The 21763-nt window shown below is 41.6% G+C and overlaps 1 pseudogene across 1 annotated transcript; it reads right to left on the minus strand.

The window, feature by feature from the left end:
* Positions 1-12935: 12935 nt before the first annotated feature.
* On the minus strand, positions 12936-13526 carry LOC308553190 (securin pseudogene; annotated as a pseudogene). The gene has a single exon. The product of its transcript is annotated as a securin pseudogene (transcript).
* Between the last annotated feature and the right edge of the window lie 8237 nt (positions 13527-21763).

A 21763-nucleotide genomic window follows, 5' to 3' on the forward strand; every position in this document is an offset into this window, starting at 1 on the left:
ATGTTGAACAAAAGTTGTGATAGTGGACCTCCTTGTCTGTTGCTGATCTTATATGTGGAATCTAGTGAACAAAATAAACTAACAAAGTAGAGACAGATGCATGGATACAGAAAATAGACTGACAGCTGTCAGAGAGGAGAGGGTTAGAGGTTGAGTGAGAAAGTTGAAGGGATTAAACAAAAAAAAGAAAGACTCATGGGCACAGATGACAGGTATGGTCACAGTCAGAGGAAAAGGGGGAGTGGGAGGAGATAGAAGAGAACAACAGGGGGATAAATGGTGATGGAAGGAGACCTGTCTTGGGGTGGTGAACACACAATACAATATACAGATGATATATTGTAGAATTGTACACCTGAAACCTATATAATTTTATTAACCAATGTCACCCCAATAAATTAAATTTATATATAATTTAAGTATATATAGCTTTCAGCTTTTCACCATTGAATATAATGTTAGCTGTGGGTTTGTCCTATATGGACTTTATTATGTTGAGATAGGCTCCCTCTATTCCACTTTTTTGAAAGTTTTTATCACGAATGAATGTTAAATTTTGTCAAATGCTTTTTCTGTATCTATTGATAGGATCTTATGATTTTTATCCTTCATTTTATTTATGAGATGTATCATGTTAATTGATTTATAGATATTGAACAAAATTTGCATCCTGAGAATAAATCCCAGTTGATCATGATGTATGATCTTTTTCATGTATTGCTAAATTTGGTGTGCTAATATTTTGTTGAGAATTTTTGCATCTGTGTTGATCAGGAATATGTCCTGTAATTTTCTTGTTTTGTAGTGTCTTTGTCTGGATTTTGTATCAGGGCAATGCTAGCTTTGTAAAATGAGTTTGGGAGCTTCCCTCTTCTTCAATTTTTTGGAATAGTTTGAGAAAGATTGTATTAATTTTTTTTTTTTAATGTTTGGGAAAATTCCCTTTTGAAGCCATCTGGTCCAGGGCTTTTGTTTGTTAGGAGTTTTTATTACCGATTCAATTTTTTTAGTAGTTATTGGTCTGTTCAGATTTTCTGTGTCTTCCTGACTAGCCTTGGAAGATTGTTTCTAAAAATTTATCCATTTCTTCCAGGTTATCCAATTCGTTGGCACATAATTGTTTTTAGTATTTCCTGATAATTCTTTGTATTTCTGTGGTATCAGTTGTCACTTCTCCTCTTTCATATCTGATTTTATTTATCTGGGTCCTCTCTTTTTCTTGATGAGTCTGGCTAAAGGTTTATAAATTTTGTTTATCTTTTCCCTTTATGGCCGTCAATATTTGCTTTATATAGTTAGGCATTCCTATGTTGGGTGCGTAGATGTTTATGAGAGTTGTATCCTCTTGTTGGATTGACCTCTTTATCATTATGAAATGTTCGTCTTTGTCTCTTGTTACAGCCTTTGTTTTAAATTATATTTTGTCTAATATAAATATTGCTACCCCAGCACTTTTTTCATTTCCATTTGCATGAAATATCTTTTTCCATCCCTTTACTTTCAGTCTGCGTGTGTCTTGAAATAGGTCTCTTGTAGGCAGCATATGTACGGGTCTTGTTTTTTTATCCACTCAGCCACCTATGTCTTTTGTTTGGAGAATTTAGTACATTTACATTTAATTATTGATAAGTATATAGTTATTGCCATTTTATTAAGTGTTTTCTGATTGTTTTTGGAGTTGTTCTCTGTTTCTTTCTTATTCTCTTGCTCTCTTCTTGTATGTTGGTGACTTTCTAGTGTTGTGTTTAGATTTCTTTCTCTTTATTTCTTGTATATCTCTTATAGATCTTTGATTTGTGGTTACCATGTCTTTCCTATATATCAAGCTATATTTATAGCAGTCTATTTTAAGTTGATGGTTGCTTAAGTTTGAACACATTTTAAAATCACTACAATTTTTACTCACCCTTTCCATGTTTGTTTTTGTCATTATATTTGGCTTTTGTATGTGTTTGGGTGCATCCCTTAATTTTATTGTAATTACATATAATCTTCCTACTTTTGCCTTTTAACCTTTGTACTAGCTTTATAGTTGGTTGATCCACTGCTTTTACTAAGTGTTTGCCTTTGTCAGTGAGAATTTTTTTCTTTATTTTCTTAGTCATATTTTTATGTTTTCTTTTCTACTTTAAGAAGTTCCTTTAACATTACTTTCAATACTGGTTTAGTGGTGATGAACTCCTTCAGCTTGTCTTATCTGGAAAACTATCTCTCCTTTGATTTTAAGTGATAGCTCTGCTGGTTAAAGTAATCTCGGCTGTGGGTCTTTCATCTTCATCACCTTGAAGATTTCATGCTATTCCCTCTGGCCTGCAAAGTTTCTATTGAAAAATCATCTGATAATCTTATGGAAATTCAACTGATCCATAACTAACTGCTTTTTTCTTTCTACTTTTAAGATTCTCTCTTTATCTTTAACCTTTGGCATTTTAGTTTGACATGTCTTGGTGTGGGCCTTTTTGGGTTCATCCTATTTAGTATTTTCTGCACTTCCTGTACTTGTCTGTCTGTTTCTTTGCTTACTTGGGGAAGTTTTTGGTCATTATTTCTTCAAATAGGTTTTAAGTCCCTTGTTCTCTTCTCTTTATGGTACCCCTATGATGCAAATGTGGTACGTTTCACGTTGTCCTAAGAGGTCTCTTAAACTATCCTCAATTTTTTAAATTCTTTTTTCTTTTTGCTGTTCTGGTTGGGTGTTTTTCACAACCGTTTCTTCCAGATTGCTGATTTGATCCTCTGCTTCAACTAATGTGCTGTTGATTCCCTCCAATGTATTCTTCATTTCAGTTGTTGTAGTCTTCAGTTTTAACTGATTTATTTATGGTTTCTCTGTCTTTGCTGTGGTTCTCACTGAGTTCATCGACTCTTCTCCTAAGTTCACTGAGCATCCTTATAACCAGTGTGTTGAACTCTGTGTCAGCTTATCTCCATTTCATTTATTTCTTTTTCTAGAATTTTTTTCTGTTCTTTCATTTGGGACATGTTTGTTTGTCTTCTCATTTTGCCTGACTCCCGTGTTTGTTTCTATGTGATGGGCAGATCTTCTATATTTTCTGTGGCAGAGTGGCTTTCTGTAGTAGATATCCTGTGAGGCCCATTGGTACAGTCTCCCTGTTCACCTGAGCCAGGTTCTCCAGGAGTGTCCCTTGTGTGAGTTGTGTGTGCCCTCCTGTTGTATTGAGCCTTGACTACTGTTAGCAATCAAGTCAGTGGGTAGGACTGACCCTCAGGCTGACAGGCTTTGAGGACTGGTCGTGACTACAGTGGACATGCTATTATGCAGGAGCTAATCCCACAGAGCAGGAGTTGCTTTAGTGGGGCTCTGGTGCCATCCAACTCTGTCCTTTGGGTGGCTTGTGGAACTGGTTGGGTGATGCCCTGGTGTGGTCTGAAGCTGGCCACTGGGTGTTTTGGTTCTGTATCCTCCTGGGAGGAGGTCTGATGCGGGCCATGGTCAACTGCCATTTGTGCCCAGTTTGGGGCTTCCTGGTGGGAGCTACAAAGTGATCTGCACTTGGTAACTACCTGTGCTGGGCTTGGAGGCACCCAGGAGAAGTTTAGCTGCAAACAAGTCTGGCTGCCACTGGTGCCAGGCCTGGGACTCTTAAAGAGCATGGGCACCACAGTGTGAGCAGAGGCCAGCTACCACTTATGCAAGGTTTGTGGTTGCTTAATTGAAGCTACATTCCCAAGCCAATACTAGCCACAGCTTGTGACATGTTTGGGATGACCTGATGGGAGTTGCAATGCAGGCTGAGATCAGTTGCTGCTTGTGCTGGGCTTGGGGCCACTTAGCATGAGTTACAGGGCATGCTGAGGCCAATGGGTTGGAGTTTGTGGATCTTTGAGAGATTTTATAGGAAAGTCCACAACCCAAGCGGAGGCAGCCTGTTTGAAGTGCCCCAGGTGTTTGAGTTGGGTGGGGCAGGTTCACAGGGCATCACCAGGGCAATGCAAATGATGTTAACCAAATCTGAGAGCTCAGATTTGGCTCTCGCCTGTGCCTGCTGCCTGGGTTGGGGGAGAGCTCAACAAAGGAACAATGGTGCCTGCTAGTGCTTCCATCCCTGGAAAGAGCTACCTTAACCCCTGCCCCTCCGGCCCCCCACCTTGAAGCTAGTCAATTCAGTTCCTCCCTGTATGTCCCTGGCACTTTTTGAACTGCTTCCCATGTGCTGGAACTTGGGGCAAGTGAGTTTGTGAGCTAGCAAGTCCATGAGTGGGCCCTTCAGGAGGAAGACCTAGGACTCCTGCAGCCCTCTGTCTCACTTGGATGCAATCCCTGCTGGTTTTCACAGCCAGAAGTTATGGGGACTTCTTTTCCTGGCCCTGGTGCCCCTGGCTGGGGAGTCCAGTGTGGGCTAGGACACCTCACTCCTCAGAGGGGACCTCTGCAGCTAAGATACCCATCCCAATTCTTAATCACCACAAGTGGGTGTGAGACCAGCCCATTTCTCATCTCTGTCCTTCCTACCAGTCTCAACGCAGCAGCTTCTTTATATCCATAGTTATGGGACTTTGTTCAGCGGTCTGCAGGTGGTTCTCAATGATGGTTCTATAATTTAGTTGTAATTTTGATGTGGCCATGGGAGGAGACGAGCACAGCATTTACCATCTTTTTTTAAATTTTTTTATTTTTTTTAGAGAGAGAGGAAGAGAGGGAGGGAGGGAGGGAGGGAGGTAGAAGGAGAGGGAGGGAGAGAGAGAGAAATCAGTTTGTTGTTCCACTTATTTACGCATTTGTTGGTTGATTCTTGTATGTGCCCTGACCAGGGATCAAATCCACACCTTGGCATATCGAAATGACACACTAACCAACTGGGCTACCCGGCCAGGGCATTACTGCACCATCCTGACCGGAAGTGTTTCTGGATTCTGACTTGACTTCTCACTAGTCGTATGACTCTGGGGAGTTATTTTACATTTACCTCATTGGTAAAATGGAGTTTATCATTATTACTTCATAGGATTTTTGAGGGGGAAAAATAAAATGTTTTCAAAATGCCTGGCACCTAGGTGCTCAATAAAAGGTAGTGGTTACTTCCTCCCTCTTGTAGATCTGGCTCCACTCAGGGGTCTTCAAGCTTCAACCTCTGCTGCCAGTTGTACTCCCCTGCTTGCACGGTGTCCCAGGAGTCACTTTAGAGCAGAAAGCAAACTCTAGGAAACAGCGGTGACAAGAGAGATGAGGGAAAACTTACCTGCTGAACCTCTTTGCCCCGCTAGCCCCTCCCCATGCCTCCAGGTTTCCCTCACTTTTCTTCTGCTGACCTTAATGTACAATCCCACAGTCCCTTGTCCTGCCCATTTCCACACCAAGCTCCATCCATCCTCCTGAAGAACTTAAATCAGGAGAACCTCCCAAGGGCAAAAAGTGAGGGTTGCGAGGGTTGCAGCAGACAGAAGACAGTGCATTCTTGTCAACTCAGGTGGAAATACTGAACAGGTTTCTCTATTCAAAAAGTAAAGGTAAATAATGTGTTAGGTCAGCTATACAGTAAATATTAGTTTCTTTCTGGAAAAAAAAAAGATTGGTTTTTTTTAACAATATTCTGAACCAGTAAATGCTTTATGTTTGTATGAAAGTTGGGTGTGGCGTGGACTACGTATCACCCCAACTACACCCCTTCTCACCTCTTTCCAACACAGTAGAAATTTTAACAGGACATGTGTCCAGGATACAGGCTACATTTCCCTGCTCTACCTGCAGCTGAATGAAGGCATATGATTAAATGCTGACCAGTAGGATGTAAGTGAAGTACAATCCCAAAGCTTCTCAAAACCTTCCTTAGGAGACAGCGGGCAAGTGGCCTTTGCCTCTCTGTGTCCTCTGTGTCCATTCTGACTAGACGCTGATGCTACCTGCCTGCGCCACAGAAACGAAGGCCACGCCCTGGTGTGGCAGGACAGTGACCTGAGAGGGACTTAGTCAGGCCGGCTCTGGATCACTTACCTTCAGACACTGCACTCATGAGAGGGAAATAAAATTGTATGGGGTGTAAGCTATTATTATTTGGGTTTTTATAACTCACAATCAAGCTTAATTCTGTTACTTCTTGACACCATTATCCAGAGCAATATAAAATTAAAAGAAGAAATTTCCAAACCTCTCTTCTAGATCAAAATACCAACTACACAATTAAATTGCTAGTAAGAATACAGAAAAAGAGAAGTTAATGAGGTAAGTTCATTTCAGACTTCAGATCCCTTTATCCTGTCGATAAAGCTCTTCACAAAGCAGTCTTCAGCCATGTTGTGAAATTAGTTCCACTCAATAGAAAAATAAATACAATTCCAACAGGGAACTGGGACGGTACAGGGTTGACCTAACGGTGTCAGGTTTCCTCTGAGAAGTATGCCCTGGGGCATATTCCTAGTGGGGAAAAATTGTAGTACCTGAAATACAGTTCATAAAACTATATGACCAGCACAGCCTGTTTTCTACAATGTATTTGCTGACAAATGTCAAGAGGAAAGTTTCTATACAAGGAAAAGAGTCATTAAGGAGGCAGCTAACTTAGGTCACAAACATTTTCAAAGGTCTATTTGAAAACCATCTACAGTTGCCTAACGCAGTGTTTCCCCAGGAGCTCTGTTTGACAAAAGGCATCCCATTCCTGACCTACCTATTGCAGTGTTTAAGAAACATTACCGAGTCATAATAAATAGCCCTATAAGGATCTGTGGGACTTTACGTCATGGATCTTGTCCTTGGGCACTCAGTACCCAGTCCCACCTCTTCTGAATTCCCTCCTGTTGTGTCATAAGGGCTAGATGGCAAACAACTGTATTTTTCAGACTCTTACAGTTAGGGTTTTGGATGCAGCTTATGATGCAGTTGGGTAGGAAGATAGAGGCCATTTTCCAGCTGCTGTTGTGGTTGGAAAGCAAATCTCAAAGCATGTAAGTGTCCCAGTGTCCCGTCACCAACCTTGAGGGTGTTGGCAGCCGCGAGAGTGGCAGGTGTGAAAGCAGCAAAAACAGCGGCTGCCCCTGACTTCTGCTGCACCAACTCTCCCACAAGTGTGTGAGCACCCAGATTCCTGTAGTAGCTTTTTCTACTCAGACATCTACAGTGAATTCTGTTTTCTGCACTTTCTGATAGAGTATTCCAAACACACTTATTTTCTAATAATTGGGGAAGTTAGCTTCCCAGAAGAGCCTAATTTTGTTTGTTTGCTGAGTTTTTTCATGTTAAAAAGGGATCTTTGGTATATCATAATGTGTATGTATTTCTTAAACATTAAGCTGGACTGAAATATCCAGCCATTTTCAATAAATCTAGTAGTGTTTCTGTAAAACTTTTACTTGATCTTTGATGAATATTCTAAGAGCTAATAAGTTTAACAGAGTAATTTACCCCAAGTAATTAACACCTTAATTAATTATATTCCATTAAACATGTTAAACTGGGATTGCATAATTTCAGTGTATCTCCAGGCTTTTGTGCCTCTAACAGGTTGGACCCAGACATTAGCAACTAAACTTTCCTAAATGGTGCTGAGAAACCTGAGCAGAGAGATTCCTTTAAACATTCAAATACTATTCACAAACTAAATAAATCAATACCTTTCTCATAAAAATCATAAGACTAGTATCAAACATTTCAAATTAAAATCACAAGTACAAAATGTCAAATTCTCTTAAATGTATTAAATAACAAATAGAGGCAGATTATAATAACTTTAAAACTTACCTCTAGGTGTACATAGAAGTATTAAACTAACTGTTCTGATCTACGTCATCATTTCTGTGGTAGTTCCTCAGTCTCTGTGGGGTTATAAAGTCACTGACACAACTAAGGGAAGCTGAGTTACCATCTCAGGATGGCTGAGTCCATTTAATATGAAATCCAGGCCCAAACTGCTATCTCAGACTGGCTACAGTCAGATTCCAGGCCTGGGCAAAGGTTCTGGGCTCCATTTGATTCTACCCAAGCTTCCTGAACCACAGATGACCTCTTCCTGCCCTTCCTACCCTTCCCAGAGGAATAGGACTTTTGAAGCACATGCTTTTTCTTGCTACCTAGTTCCCTTACCCAATCTCTAGCAACATTTTATTATCTTACTTAGGTGAGATGAATTCCTTTCTCATACATACACACACAATCACATACACCAAGCAAACTGCAATTAATCTCTTTGCTGCCCGATTACAGTTAATCAAATTCTGCAAGCACACATACCCATAGCAATTAATGCTTTTATGCTTTGCTTTATTACCTATTTCATCAGTCATCAATTCAAAAACAAAACATAACATTATATGGACATTGCTGACTTTGGGCCCCTGATACAAAAGGTCTAAAATTATTTAAAATGGGAGAATAGTATTTATTTGAAAAGAAAGACAAAACGTTTTGCTTTTAATCTCTTGGGGTACAACCATTGTTCCTGAGAACTTAGATTTTAGTTCATGGGAAATGAAAGACACTTCCAGGTCTTCCATTTATATCCTGCCTCAAAGAAATTTTCCTGGATCAAGAATGCTTAGCAGTTTTAGATGTTTTAAAATCATTTTTGAACAAGCACCTACTAGGGCCCTTGCTTTCCAGAGTTTTAGTTAAAATTCTGGTGAGCAGGTAGTTAAAGCCATCAATTTGTTCTGTTTCGCCACTGGAAATTATTCTGAAAGCCAAGGTTTCTTGCAGGAATTTCTTCTGCATCAGGAAAACCATTGGAGAAAGGCCATTCCCCGCAATGCTATGCTTGGCAAGTTAATCTTTTGTAAGACTATTCACAACATTAGAACAATACAAAAACCCAAGCAAGTAGCCAGATTCCTCATCCTTAGAGTTGTGGGTGGAAGTCAACATTTCTTGACTCACTGCCCAAGATTCATTACTTTGAATAGGTATGTTCTGAGCTGAACCCCTGTGTTTGGCAATTGCAGCAGTAAAACTCAGAAACGATGGTCAGGGTTATCACGAGGTGCTCGTACACAGAATTTGCTTCTATATACCATGGTTATTTTTTAATTCTTGCTTATCCTTTTCACTTCATTTTTTAAAAGACGGTATTTCCTTATTTAGTCTTTCAACTGTACAGTCACAGTTTACCAGACAATTGAAAAGTGTTAATTTTTAAAATGTTAATTATGATCTGACAAAAACCAGCGATCCTTTATGGGTCAGTGAAGTCTGATTAAGTGGTATATGAAAAAACATTTGTATAAAAAGAGTTCCTACTTGAATAAGATATTTATATCTGCTTGTCACAGTGCCTAGAATTCAACAATTAGAGATTGAGGCTCTGATTAAATATAAAACCTCTTTTAAAAGTACAAACTCTCATAGACACATTAACACCCAAAGTCCAACCAACTGCAAGAGACCATATAAAGCACAGCAGTAGCATTTCATAATAAATCATCATACAATGGAATAATAGTAAAGAAAACGAATGAGCTACAGCTACAAGCATCAATGAAAGTAAAATTAGAAAACTGCAATCACTTCTAGGTTATTCCACTTAAACCTGTGGAACTTTAAGGATAATTCAAAGTGGAATCAAATAACAGAAAAACAGAATATCTAAAAACTTTTTAAAAATTAGATTCACTTAGCTTGGTAAGAAGTGACAGAGGGCAAACTTAATAATGGTCTCCAGACTTGAAAGGTGTTTGCCAAAGAACTGTAACGAATAATTGTGACTCTTCAGTGCAGAACAAGAAAACCCTTTTCAGTGCTTGGTGTTTGCAAATGCACCTATTACTTTCCCTTGTGACCTTTTGTACAAAGTAGTCTGATTTCCTTTTCTCGGGTTTTCTTGGTCTGTATATTAACCAATGTTTATTGGCTTTCTCAACGTAAGGATATTTATGGTGAAAGTAATTTCTAATCTCCTTCCCTCTTACACTGTTATGAAATACACATATAATTGTAAGGAATGTGGGTGTGTGAGCTCTGTGCTGAAAACCTGCATTTTCACACCCAGTAGGACCCTCATTAAAAACCATTTCTAGCACTAAAAACGGCTCTGGGCTGGGACCTTCTGTAGGAGAACTCTCTTGTCTTATGAGAGGGTTGCCTGGGCCATCCTTACTTCAACAGGGGGCTTAAGAACACTTCCATCCTTTTCACTCAGGATTACGGAGAGGAAGAGTCCACATGCCTATTATATTGGAAGAGGGGGAAAAGGAATGCTTCCCCTTTATCTTTCTAAGTGCATGTAAGACTTCACGACCGCCATCGTCCTCACTGATTGAAGGGAAAAGCAGGCTCTGGTCAAAGGTGGCTGCAGGGTGGAGCCATAATGAAGTAGATATGATGTGTCAGCGTCTGCCAAAAATGTTACACATGTCACTGCTTCCAATCCTATCAGTAAAACCTCATGAAGTAGACACTACTGTCCCCATATTACAGATGAGAAAGCTGAAACTCAAAATGGCTAAGTAACTTGCTCAAAGTCACGGCCAGAAAGAAATCGAGCTGAGACCCAGGAACATCTTTGTCTTACCCCAAATCCTGGATCTTAACTGCACTACAGTATGTGGCTCCCCTGATTCAAAGGGACTCTACTCTGAACCCTAGCAGGTCAGTAAAGCTGCTTCTAACAATAGCAAAGCAGAGATTAAAAAGCCAAATGTTGAGCTATGCCTCACCTGAGACCCCTGCAAAATTCAAACCCTGGGTAAGCAGGTTAGAGTTAAAGACTGTCAATAAGACATCCGCATGCAGTGTCCTCAACTAACTATTTGGAGTACAAGAGCCAGGCTGATTCAAGGCTTAAACCAACTATGAAACAAACAGGAGTAGAACTAAGTTTAGACCTGGTTGGATTGGGATCAATATCACAGAGTCTTTAAAACTAGAGTGTATATTGCCAAGCTGGTGTGGCTCAGTGGTTGAGCGTCGACCCACACACCAGGAGGGCACCTGTTTGGTTCCCGGTCAGGGCGAATGCCTGGGTTTTAGGCTCGTTCCCCAGTAGGGCATGTGCAGGAGGCAGCCGATCGATATTTTTCTCCATCTTCTCTCTCTAAAATCAATAAAAACATATATATCTTTTAAAAATAGTGTATCCACAGAGCAGTGACACTGAGCAGGACTCCCTCAATATCTCAGGACAGGGCCTTTCTGTCCTCTGCTCTTGCTTTAAGTTGCCATTAGACATGGAGTGAATGTGGCCGAGCCAGTGTGTTTCGCCCTCAGAGGAAGGCAAGGCTCTGTGTGCGTCCGTTAGAGCAGAAGGCTTGGTCCTTGGCACCCCTTTGCGCATCTAATAGAGCTCATGTAACCTAAAGGAGATGACATTTATGACAATCTACACCATTTGGGGTAAAGGGACCGAGAAGGCAAATTAACATATAGATGCGTAAACCCAAATGCCAGAGCACCAACTGTCTTGCCCACTAGTTGCATCCCCTGTCTTCTTGATGCCATCCTTCCTGCCAGTAGGATTTCATTTACAGCCTAAATGCTTTCAGCTGGAGATAAAGCTGACCAATATCCGCTGCTCAGTAGGCTGACTTCAATTGAGGCCTTAACAGGAATATCTTTCCATCCAAAGCAGCACACCTGGGAGAACAAAGCAAGCTTTGTTCCTCATCTGAACAAACAGACCCTGTGAAAATGATTTATTCTTGCTTTTTTATTTATAAAACAGAACATTGCCCTTCCTCCTTAAAGCAAAAGTATTTTGAAGGCAGAGCCACTGCAGCTAGTCTGATGCAAGTTTATAGGCCGAGGGTGGCATTTAGGTGGACGGCTGACGTCTGAGTTAACCATGCGCCGGCCGGGGCAAGGAAGCGGTGAACCCAGAAACTCCTTTGTCCAGCTTAACAGGAGCTAATCTTGAGTTTATTATTGAGAATAATCATAATGCTTTAGTCTTGAACATTATTTATCATTTCTATCACATTGCTTTATTTGATTTTACAGCAATTAATCTGATCAACAAATGAATGTGTGAGTACTCAGGAACAATAAAGCACTATATCCGGCATTGTAAAGGACACACACGCAGACTCATAGATAAGGGCGGATCCGTGCTTGCCAGGGATGGGGGGGCAAAATGGGTGAAGGGGGTCAAAATGAACAAACCTCCATTTGTACATAAATAAGTTGTGGAGATGTAATATACATCATGGTAACTATAGTCAATAAGACTGTATTGCATATGTGAAAGTTGTTAAAAGAGTAAATGTTAAAAGTACTCATCACAAGAAAAAACTTTTTTGTAATTATGCTGATGTATATTAACTAAACTTATTATAGTGTTCATGTCACATTACAGGGTGGGCAAAAGTGTGTTTACAGTGTTGGATACAGGAAACACAGAGTTTTATTCTTGTATTATTTATTATTGTATTATTTGTATTACAACTGTAAACCTACTTTTGCCCACCCCTACATATGTAAATACTGAATCATATGTTGTACACCTGAACTAATAGAATGTTACATGTCAATTACATCTCAATTTTTAAATATGTTTTTATTGATTTCAGAGAGAGGAAGGGAGACGGAGAGTTAGAAACATCAATGAGAGAGAGTCACTGATCAGCTGCCCCCTGCAGGCGCCCCACTGGGGATCAAGCCCGCAGCCCGGGCATGTGCCCTGACTGGGAATCGAACCCCGGGATCTCCTGGATTGTAGGTCGATGCTCAACCGTTGAGGCACACCCATCTCAATTTTTAAAAAGGAAATAAAGTTGCAGCTTTTTATGAAATTATAAAAAAATGAGGGTGCTCTTTCTGTACTGACTAGAAACTTTGCCAAGATATATAATGTTAAATGAAAAAAAAGATGCAGAAGTCTGTCTAGTATGTTATTATTAATGTTCAATATGATACATTTGGAAAGATGCAGAAGAAACTGGTAACAGTGGTTGTCTTCTGGAAGAAAACTGGACTTCGCTTTATTTTTTCTATTAAAGAATTGCTTTATGAGTACAAACTACTAATACATACAAACTATAAAGCACTAAGAAACTTAAATCTCTAAGTCATAGCAAACAGGTGGCAATTCAACATCCAGAGTCGACAAAATGCTTGAGGGAGACTGCAGCGGATCGGACTCCCACAGTGGAAGGGCACCTTCAGAGGTGAAGGGGGACCCAAGTGTAACAGCTTTTCAAGTTTCCTGTCCTCATCAAGGATCATGAGAGGCACTCCACTCACGGGGAGCTGTGCAATCTGGTGTTCTTCAGGCAGGTCAAAACTCTCAAAATCTGGAGGATTGAAGGGAACGAATTTTTCTCTCTCTGGGTAGAACAAAGCTTTTTGCTTTAACAGTCTTCTTGGTCACCTTTTTAGCAGAGAAAGTTGTCTGTTTCTGTTTGAGAGGTCCATTAGAATTTACTGACTTTTCTCTAGCTCTGTTGACAGTTCCCAAAGCCTTTCTGGGAGACTTCTATAGGGCTGGCAGAGCAGCAAACATTTTGCCAACATGTGGCGTTGAAACCTGAGATCTCCCATCTAAAGACTTGACTGAAGGCCAGGACCCCAGCTTCAGTCAGTCCTTGGGAGTCGCAAGAGTGCCCAGTTCTCCATTCTCCTTATCTGCAAAGATCACAGTAGCCATTCTGGATTAAGTTAGGACCAATAGCCAAAATCACCCACAACTCAGCCTTCTGGACCTCTCTTTAAGTGCCACAAAGTCAACCCACAGGCTTTTGACATCAGCCTTAGGACATGATGGCCCGATGGCTGAGATCACAGCTCCTATTATGTCTTAAAGAGTTATTTTTCTAATGAAAAATAATACAGGTTTTACTTCTGTTCATGTCTCCTTTATATATTTTTAGATGTGGGAAGTCCCAGTTTACTTTACAATTTTCCACCCAATTGGTAATTTCTCCAGTCTTTGAATGGGTTCCAGGTTCTTTCCACCTTGGGCAGAATCCAAGTGGACTGACTCTAAAATAAATCATTCCCTCCTTGCTTGCATGCATGTCCTGTCAGTATTGCTGGGAACACTTTTTGTCAAGTCAGTGTAAATGTATATGTTTTCAAATGTTAAAATGTAATAGGAAATAGGTTGCCTGAGAGAAAAGAAGACTGCAGATAAAAAGGGTATGCCCGGCCAGGCGTGGTTCAGCGGTTGAGCGTCGACCTAGGATCCAGGCGATTGGGGTTCAATTCCCGGTCAGGGCACATGCCCAGGTTGCGGGCTCTATCAATGGCTCTCTCATCATTGATGTTTCTATCTCTCTCTCCCCCTCTCCTTTCCTCTCTCTGGAAAAAAAAAAAGGGGGTGAGCAAAAGAAAAGAAATAAGACAGAGGTCAGAAAGGAACAAGAAAAACCATGTATTTAGTTAGTTAAGGTCCTTGCTGGTCTTGCTCAGTGGTTAGAGCATCAGCCCACAGACTGAGGGGTCCAGGTTCAATTCCAACCAAGGGCACATACCTCAGTGGCAGGCTCGATCCCCAGCCCTTGTCCGGGCACGTGCGGGAGGCAACCAATCGATGTGTCTCTCTCACATCAATGTTTCTCTCTCTCTCTCCCCCCCTCACCCCCTTCCGCTCTCTCTGAAAAGCAATGGAAAAAATATCCTTGGGCGAAGATTAAAAAGAAAAGGAAAGGAAAAGTTAGTTAAGGCCTAAAGTAAGAAGAGTTATATGTAGGCATTAAGAAAACTAAAAAATCATCAAAAACTAGTTTAAAACATTCCTTAGGAGGGAGCAGGGGAGCTTGATCACTGCAGAGGGTGGCTGGTCTGCACACTGTTCTGAACTGCAAGGCATTCATCCTAAAAGGTAGTGTGTGTGCCCCATGCAGGTGCAAATTTATCCATTAGGACACAGGATTAGAAATCAGAATTTTTATTTTTATATTTTTAGTTCAATTTGTAGATATTTTATTCCACACATAATATATTCTTTCAACAGTACAGTAGTCCTCCCTTATTCATGGCTTCACTTTCTACAGTTTCCATCACCTTTGGTTAACCTAGCTCTGAAAATATTAAATGGAAAATTCCAGAAATATACAATTCATAAGTTTTAAATTGCATGTCTTTCTGAGTAGCATAAGATTTCATCATCTAGTGAGCCGTCCTCATAACGTTGCAGCACATGCATTACTCGTGTTTGTGGGGATACTGGTGTAAACAAAGCTACTACGCTGCCAGTCGTATAAAAGTATAGCATGTGCAGTTATGTACAGTGCATAATACTTGGTGATGAGAACAAATGACTGTTACTGGTTTACATATGTATTACATCATAATTTTTATCATTCTTTTTGAGTGTACTCTTTCTACCTATTAAAAACAAAGTTTGCTGTGAAACAGTGTGCCGGGTTACACCAGCAGCAGGCTCGGACGGCTGCTTACGCACCTGATTGCATCACTTTCTCCTGTGCTTGACTTCGTCTTGTATTGTTTTGTTCATCATGGCCCCTAAGGGTACAAAATCCACAGCTAATGTTGCCAGTAAGAGGCACACTGAACTGACCTGGAAGTAAGGACCACGAAGGTCGATGCTCACCAGTCGGGCATGTCCCACCCCACCACAGCTACCACCTTGAAGAGCGAGAGCAACGTGACGGAAGCTGTTAAAGGCTCTGCCTCACTGACAACAGCAAGACAAGCAGACTTCAGGAAGGGCGTGTATCAGACCTGGAGGAACTTCTGCTGACCTGGATTGAAGACCAGGCACAGAAGAGTATTCCTCTCAGCACCATGGCCATCGCTGCCAAAGCAGAAGTTTGTCTGCGATGTGAAAAGGCTGGACCTGAATGCAACGTTGAATTTACTGCTGGCTCTGGGTGGTTTAAATGATTCGAGAATTGTTCATTACAAATGTGAAAGTGAGTGGTGATTCTCTGAGTGTTGATGTGAAGGCAGCTGATGAATTTTTGTAAACTCTAGATGTGCTGATGGTGGAGGAAAATGCCCTGCCAGAGCAAATATTCAGTATGGATGGGCTCTCCCTGTTCTGGAAAGGGCCTTACGTCCATAGGAGGCCAAGTCAGTGCCAGGTTTCAAGACTTTTAAGAACAGAATCATAGTCTTGCTTGGGGGGCAATGTTGCAAGCTATAAACTGAAGCCCTTTTTAATCCTGCACAGTGAGAACCTCACGCCTTTCAAGCATATCGACAAGCACACGCCGCAGTGTCCTGCAGCTCCTCTTCCACGATGCCCTCCTGGGCCTTCACGCTCACTCCCGGCGCACTCACTGACTCACCAGAGCAACTTCCAGTCCTGCAAGCTCCACTCATGGTAAGTACTCTATATGGGTATACCATTTTGTATCTTTTATACTGTATTTTTACTGTACCTTTTCTATGTTTAGGTATATTTAGACACACAAACACCATTGTATTACAATTTGCCTATAGTATTCAATACAGTAACATGATGTACAGGTTTGTAGCTTGGGAGCAACAGGCTCTACCATTTAGGTGTGTAGAAGGCCAGACCATCTAGGGTTGTGTAAGTGCACTCTGTATTGTTTGCACAATGATAAAGTCGCCTAATGATGCATTTCTCAGGAAGTGTCCCTATTGTTAAATGACCCATGACTGTAAGATAAATAAGGCTTGAGATTCTAATGTATAACATGGTGACTATAGCTGATAACACTGTATGATACAATTGAAATTTGGTAAGAGAGTAGAACTTAAACATTCTCAGTGGAAGGAAGGAAAGTTGGTTGGAGGCCTCCACCACACATCTGCCTCCACATCTCTCATGGGTATATCTGATTGGAGGAACCCAACTTACGGTTAGAACTAACTACAAGAGATTCTGGACAATATACCTTTTAGCTTTCTAGCCTCTGCTGCACACAAAGCCATACAGAAGCAGTTAGGAATAAATGTCAATCCACCATAATGAAGACAAATGCTATCAGGCTAAAATGGCCTAATATGTGCATTTCACAGCAAGCTTGAGATTGTCAGCAGCACCATCCAACCGTAAACTCCTGCTAAACATTAAGTACAAGGGTCATCTGTCTTCCTATCAGTTGAATTCTCAGAACCTAACACAGATCCAACACCTATCTCTTGAATGAAAAACTACTAAACGATCTGTACAGAGTGGCCAAGAAGATGTTCTTTGTTGTCAGAGAGATCTGGATGCAAGTACTGATGTCTCCTCACCTGTGAACTAGCTAAAAATAACGAAATTTCTCTCGAGTTTTTGGTGAGAATTAATGCATGTAAAGCACTTACCACAGTGCCTTGCACATAGCATTTAATAATGTTTGCTGTTATTATTGGTATTACCATGATTATTCCTGCCCCTGGAATCAACTATACCTCAGGGGTCACCTTGCCAGTTCTCACCATGGATGTATCCAAGTCAGAAAGCTGCATCTCCTTCTCTTCCCTGGATACCGGCTGTGGGGCATTACCAAGGTTCTCCCTGTGGATCTTTTATTCTGCAAGGCTACCCAACCCCTTGTCTGAGTATCACTGACCTATCTGTGTAAAGATATGCTTTAGATCTTCTAACATCTCTAGTTTTCTAAGATCAGTCCCTGCTGTCTCCGAATCCAGCCACTTCAAACACTAAAACACTTATAACCCCCTCTCTAGTGTGGCAGTTTAAATAATAAAGATAAAGAAACAATAAATGTGACCTTTGACTAATGTATTAGCAAAAAAAAAAACAAAAAACCTCAGAATTTTAAAGCTGAGGGAGACTTTAGAAATAACCTAATCTGGGCCCTTAACCTGTAAAATGAGGACACTAAGGCCCTGAGTGACACCACCTGGGCCCATGAGTCCTGGACCAGAGCTCTTCCTGCCACAGCACAGAACCACATTTTGTTGTTCTGAGGATGAAGGAAGTAATGTCTGACTTTTCTGTTTGGAGCAAGTAAATGCAAGGTATTTATTCTATTATAATATTATAGAAGAGCGGTTACAGAGGTGTTTCCAGACTTGTTTCTCATTAGATAACTGAGCATACAGAGCTTACAACACAAGTGCATAAAGCCTGGGTTAAAGATACGGAAAAGAGAAAGACAAAAGTAGGTGGAATTGAAATGGAAATGCTCTACAAAACCTAGACGGGTTGCTTGTTTCACTTCTCCAGTGGAGTTATACATTCAGTTCGCCTTGATGGAAGGGCAATGATGAGATGATGGATTCACTTATACACTATGTCAGAGAGATGAGGAAATTACTAAGGCAGTTTGAGAAATAGAGAAATTCCAAAATTATCTTGTCTGAAGACATTATCCTTTTGAACTAAGCTCTACAAAATACAATCACAACTGGGGTCTCCAAGGTTCTGTTTCTAGGAGACAAGCCCACTTTTGTCATCACATTAGCAAACAGATCAACCACTCCTGGGGCTTGCCAATCACCCCGAAGCATGACCCTAGCAAAGAGTCGGAAACCAACTGTTGGTGTGGGGGACACCAGCTCTCACCAAACTCAGAGCAAGAGGAGGGTTATTTGAGGAAAAACATTCAGTTACTTGAGAGAGCAAAAAGCAGTGCAGCCCCTGCGAAGGAAGACACAACTGCAGACTGAAGGGGAAGAACTGTTCTAATTCGATGGCCCAGGATCCCTTTAACTCTGTCTATTCAGGAAGGGGCTTCCTTCCCTTGGCACATCCCTACAATGTTTCTTTCCCACAGCCCACCCTAACCTACAGGTCCCTCAGCAACTGCCTTGGAGTCATTCCCTGTCTCTGCTCCAAGGCTTGGGGGAGGTGGGGAATGGAAAAGGACCCTGGGTCAGAAAGAGAAAGTTGGTGAAGGACAGGACTGCTAAGAAAAATGCAACTTCATGGAACAATTCCATCTCCATGAGGTCAGGGACAGGACTGCTAAGAAAAATGTAACTTCATGGAACAATTCCATCTCCATGAGGTCAGGGACAGGACTGCTAAGAAAAATGTAACTTCATGGAACAATTCCATCTCCATGAGGTCAGGGACAGGACTGCTAAGAAAAATATGACTTCACACAATAATTCCATCTCTGTGAGGTCAGAGACCTTCCTTCGGTTCACGAATGTGTCCTAAGCCATTCGAATAGTGGCTGACTCATCAAATACTTACAGTAAGTATTTCTTCAATGAATGAGCAAACTTCTCAGTCCTTAACCCACAATAATGGTAGAAGATTGCTTCCATCATTACTGGACTCCTTCCTCCCAAAATTTTAACTAAAATTTCATCATTTTACATGATGCCCAGGAAATAATCTCTCTCATCTCCAATCTCTCTGGTCACTCTAACCATCCTTGTAGGCCAAGGCCGCAGCGGTTCTCCGAGGCCTCCTGCTGGCACTCAGGCATTCATTTCCCTGCGTGCCATGGAGCAGAGGAGCCTTAGGTAAGGCTGGGAACCCCAGGCCTGAAGTGTCCTAGGAGACCATTGCTTTGCAGCCAGGGGGCAATGCACAGCTCCTCTTGCAAATGGGGCCAACAGCCCAGGCTCTCTTGCCCAGGTTGGGGTTCCTCTTTAATAAGGACCACCCTGTCTCTTTTTCTTCTGCTTCTCCAAGCTTATTTCCTCATACTCTATCCTGCCTCTAGGTTTTTAATATTGTGAAATAAAAGCCACAAAAAATTCCAGGTTTACTCTGCATTCCTCCCTGTTGTCCCCCAGGCACTGACACACACAGCTTACTTAGCTTAAGTGGATAGAATGGAAGGGGAAAGATAAAGGACAGAAAAACAATGCCATAAATATCTCATAAATATCAAATACTCAGATGTGCGAGGACGTGACCAGGTGCATATAGTTAAGTCAAAATCAGCTTAAACGAAAATAAGAGCAGGTGTTTACCCTTCTCTGAACTGCAAGACAGAAAGTAAATGCACATTTAGTAACTATTTTTGGTCAGTATCCTCCTATAGCCAACAGCTTTAAAAGAAATTAATCTCTTCTAAAAAAATGGTTGAGTATTAAGATGATCACCAGTTCAAAAAGCATTAGAGCCACTTTAAGAAAAGGGCATAGACTAGGCTTTAAGGCACTTTCCCTACATAAAATTATACTTTTTTGGGGGGTGTCTTTATTGATCTGAGAGAGAGGAAGGGAGAGGGGGAGAGAGAGAGAAACATCAAGGATGAGAGAGTCGTTGATCAGCGGCCTCCTGCACGCCCCCCACCTGGATCATAGGTTGATGCTCAACCACTGAGCCATGCCGGCCGGGCTAAAATTATGCTTTCAACCAAATGTAATGGCCTTTTCCTTTTTGTGAGGATGATAAGCATTATTGCTCTCACATCTTAAGACATTTTAGGGGTAGGATGAACCTGGGTAGTGAGAGCATTTTTCTCTTGTCCCACCGAATGCAGAGGAAACTTCCTGGAAGGAATTTGTTTGGAATGAAAGGGAAGCAATTAGCTTGCAGGTAGGGTGGGCAGGGTGGGAGGGTTTTGTGGGATTTACGGTGTAAGTTTCAAGAATAATGGCAACAGCGAACCCACGAGAAACGATGAAATTATGAGGCAGATTGATTTATTGACAACAAAGGATTGAAGCCAGCTTTTAGAAGTTTTCCCAAGTAGTAGGAAATAGGAATATCCTGGAAATACTTCAAGTGGAAGAAAGGCTACCCCTAAATCTCTGAAATGAACTGCAACTTCTATTCTTTGTTCCGATCCACTTCCTTCTGAGTCCTATGTCCTCACTTATCTTCCAGAAGAAACCCAGACCTCCAGTCTCCCAGAGAAGAGAAAAAACAAGTGGGAAATAGTATTTTATAGTGATTATAATGATCAGAATTCCTCTTGCTCCTCTTGCAGTCATTTCGCTGTGACCTTTAGGCAACTCACATTTCAGCCCAGCCAGGCCTCTGCTGTAACGTGCCACTGATGAACGCTCCGGAATTACCTGGGACTGCCTGCCTTTAAACTGCTGGGCACCAGCTGTGAGAGACTAGCTAAGACACTGTTAATGCTGACTCTTTTTGTGCCTTTCGAATGCTCTTAGAGGCAGACCTCATTTTATTGTGCTTCACAAATGCGTTTTTTACAGAGCGAAGGGAAGACCCTCCACCAATGAAAACATAACTCACTGAAGGCTCAGATAATGGTTAGTGTTTTTTTTTTTTTAGCAATAATAAATACAAGTATGTACATCGTTTTTTAGAGACTATAGCGTGAACATAACTTCTATATGCACCGAGAAACAAAAACATTCATGTGATTTGCTTTATTGTGATTCCATCCCTCCCTTACAGATATTCCCAAGAGCACACCCCGATAACCTTCCTGCGCACAAATCTCCAGTTTGAGTCTGCTTCCCAAGGAACTCAACCCAAGACAGCTGGTCTTGAACGTAGTCCTAGAAATGAGACTCTAAAGCGGGGTGTGGGAGCAGACTCCCCGCCAGCCAGCTGCCAGCAGAACCCCAGCCCTAGTGAGCGGAGTACCGATGGCACCTGGCAAAGCTGTGGCTATGTGATTACTAATCTGAAGCCGCTTATGCCGAAGCTATGTCCCACCTGCTTACCTGTCATTTAAAACAAGTAAAATTTAGGGCTTTCCGCATTCATCGCGTTGAACGTCCTCTCGCCGCCTGTGTGTTGGACAAGGCTGCCCCCTCCTGGAGGCGCGGCGAACACCGGGGCGGGGGCGCTCCCCTCCGCCTGGGACTCAGGATGAGGACCTTGTGTGCGTCTTAACCCCAACTCCGTCTCTCTCCAAGAAACTTAAACCAATTCCTAACCCCTCACAACCTCCGGGAACAAGTTTCTGTATACAAACAAGACTTCAAAGAAGCTGCGCGTCACAATTTTTTAAAGGGGAAATTTAAACAGAAGCTAACACTTGTAGCGCGCCACGTGCCAAATACTTCCTTACTCCTCACAACAGCCCTACACCCACACTGCAGATGAAGAAA

This window comes from Miniopterus schreibersii, assembly GCF_964146895.1.
Source record: "Miniopterus schreibersii genome assembly, chromosome: 2".
NCBI classification, from domain to species: Eukaryota; Metazoa; Chordata; class Mammalia; order Chiroptera; family Miniopteridae; genus Miniopterus; species Miniopterus schreibersii.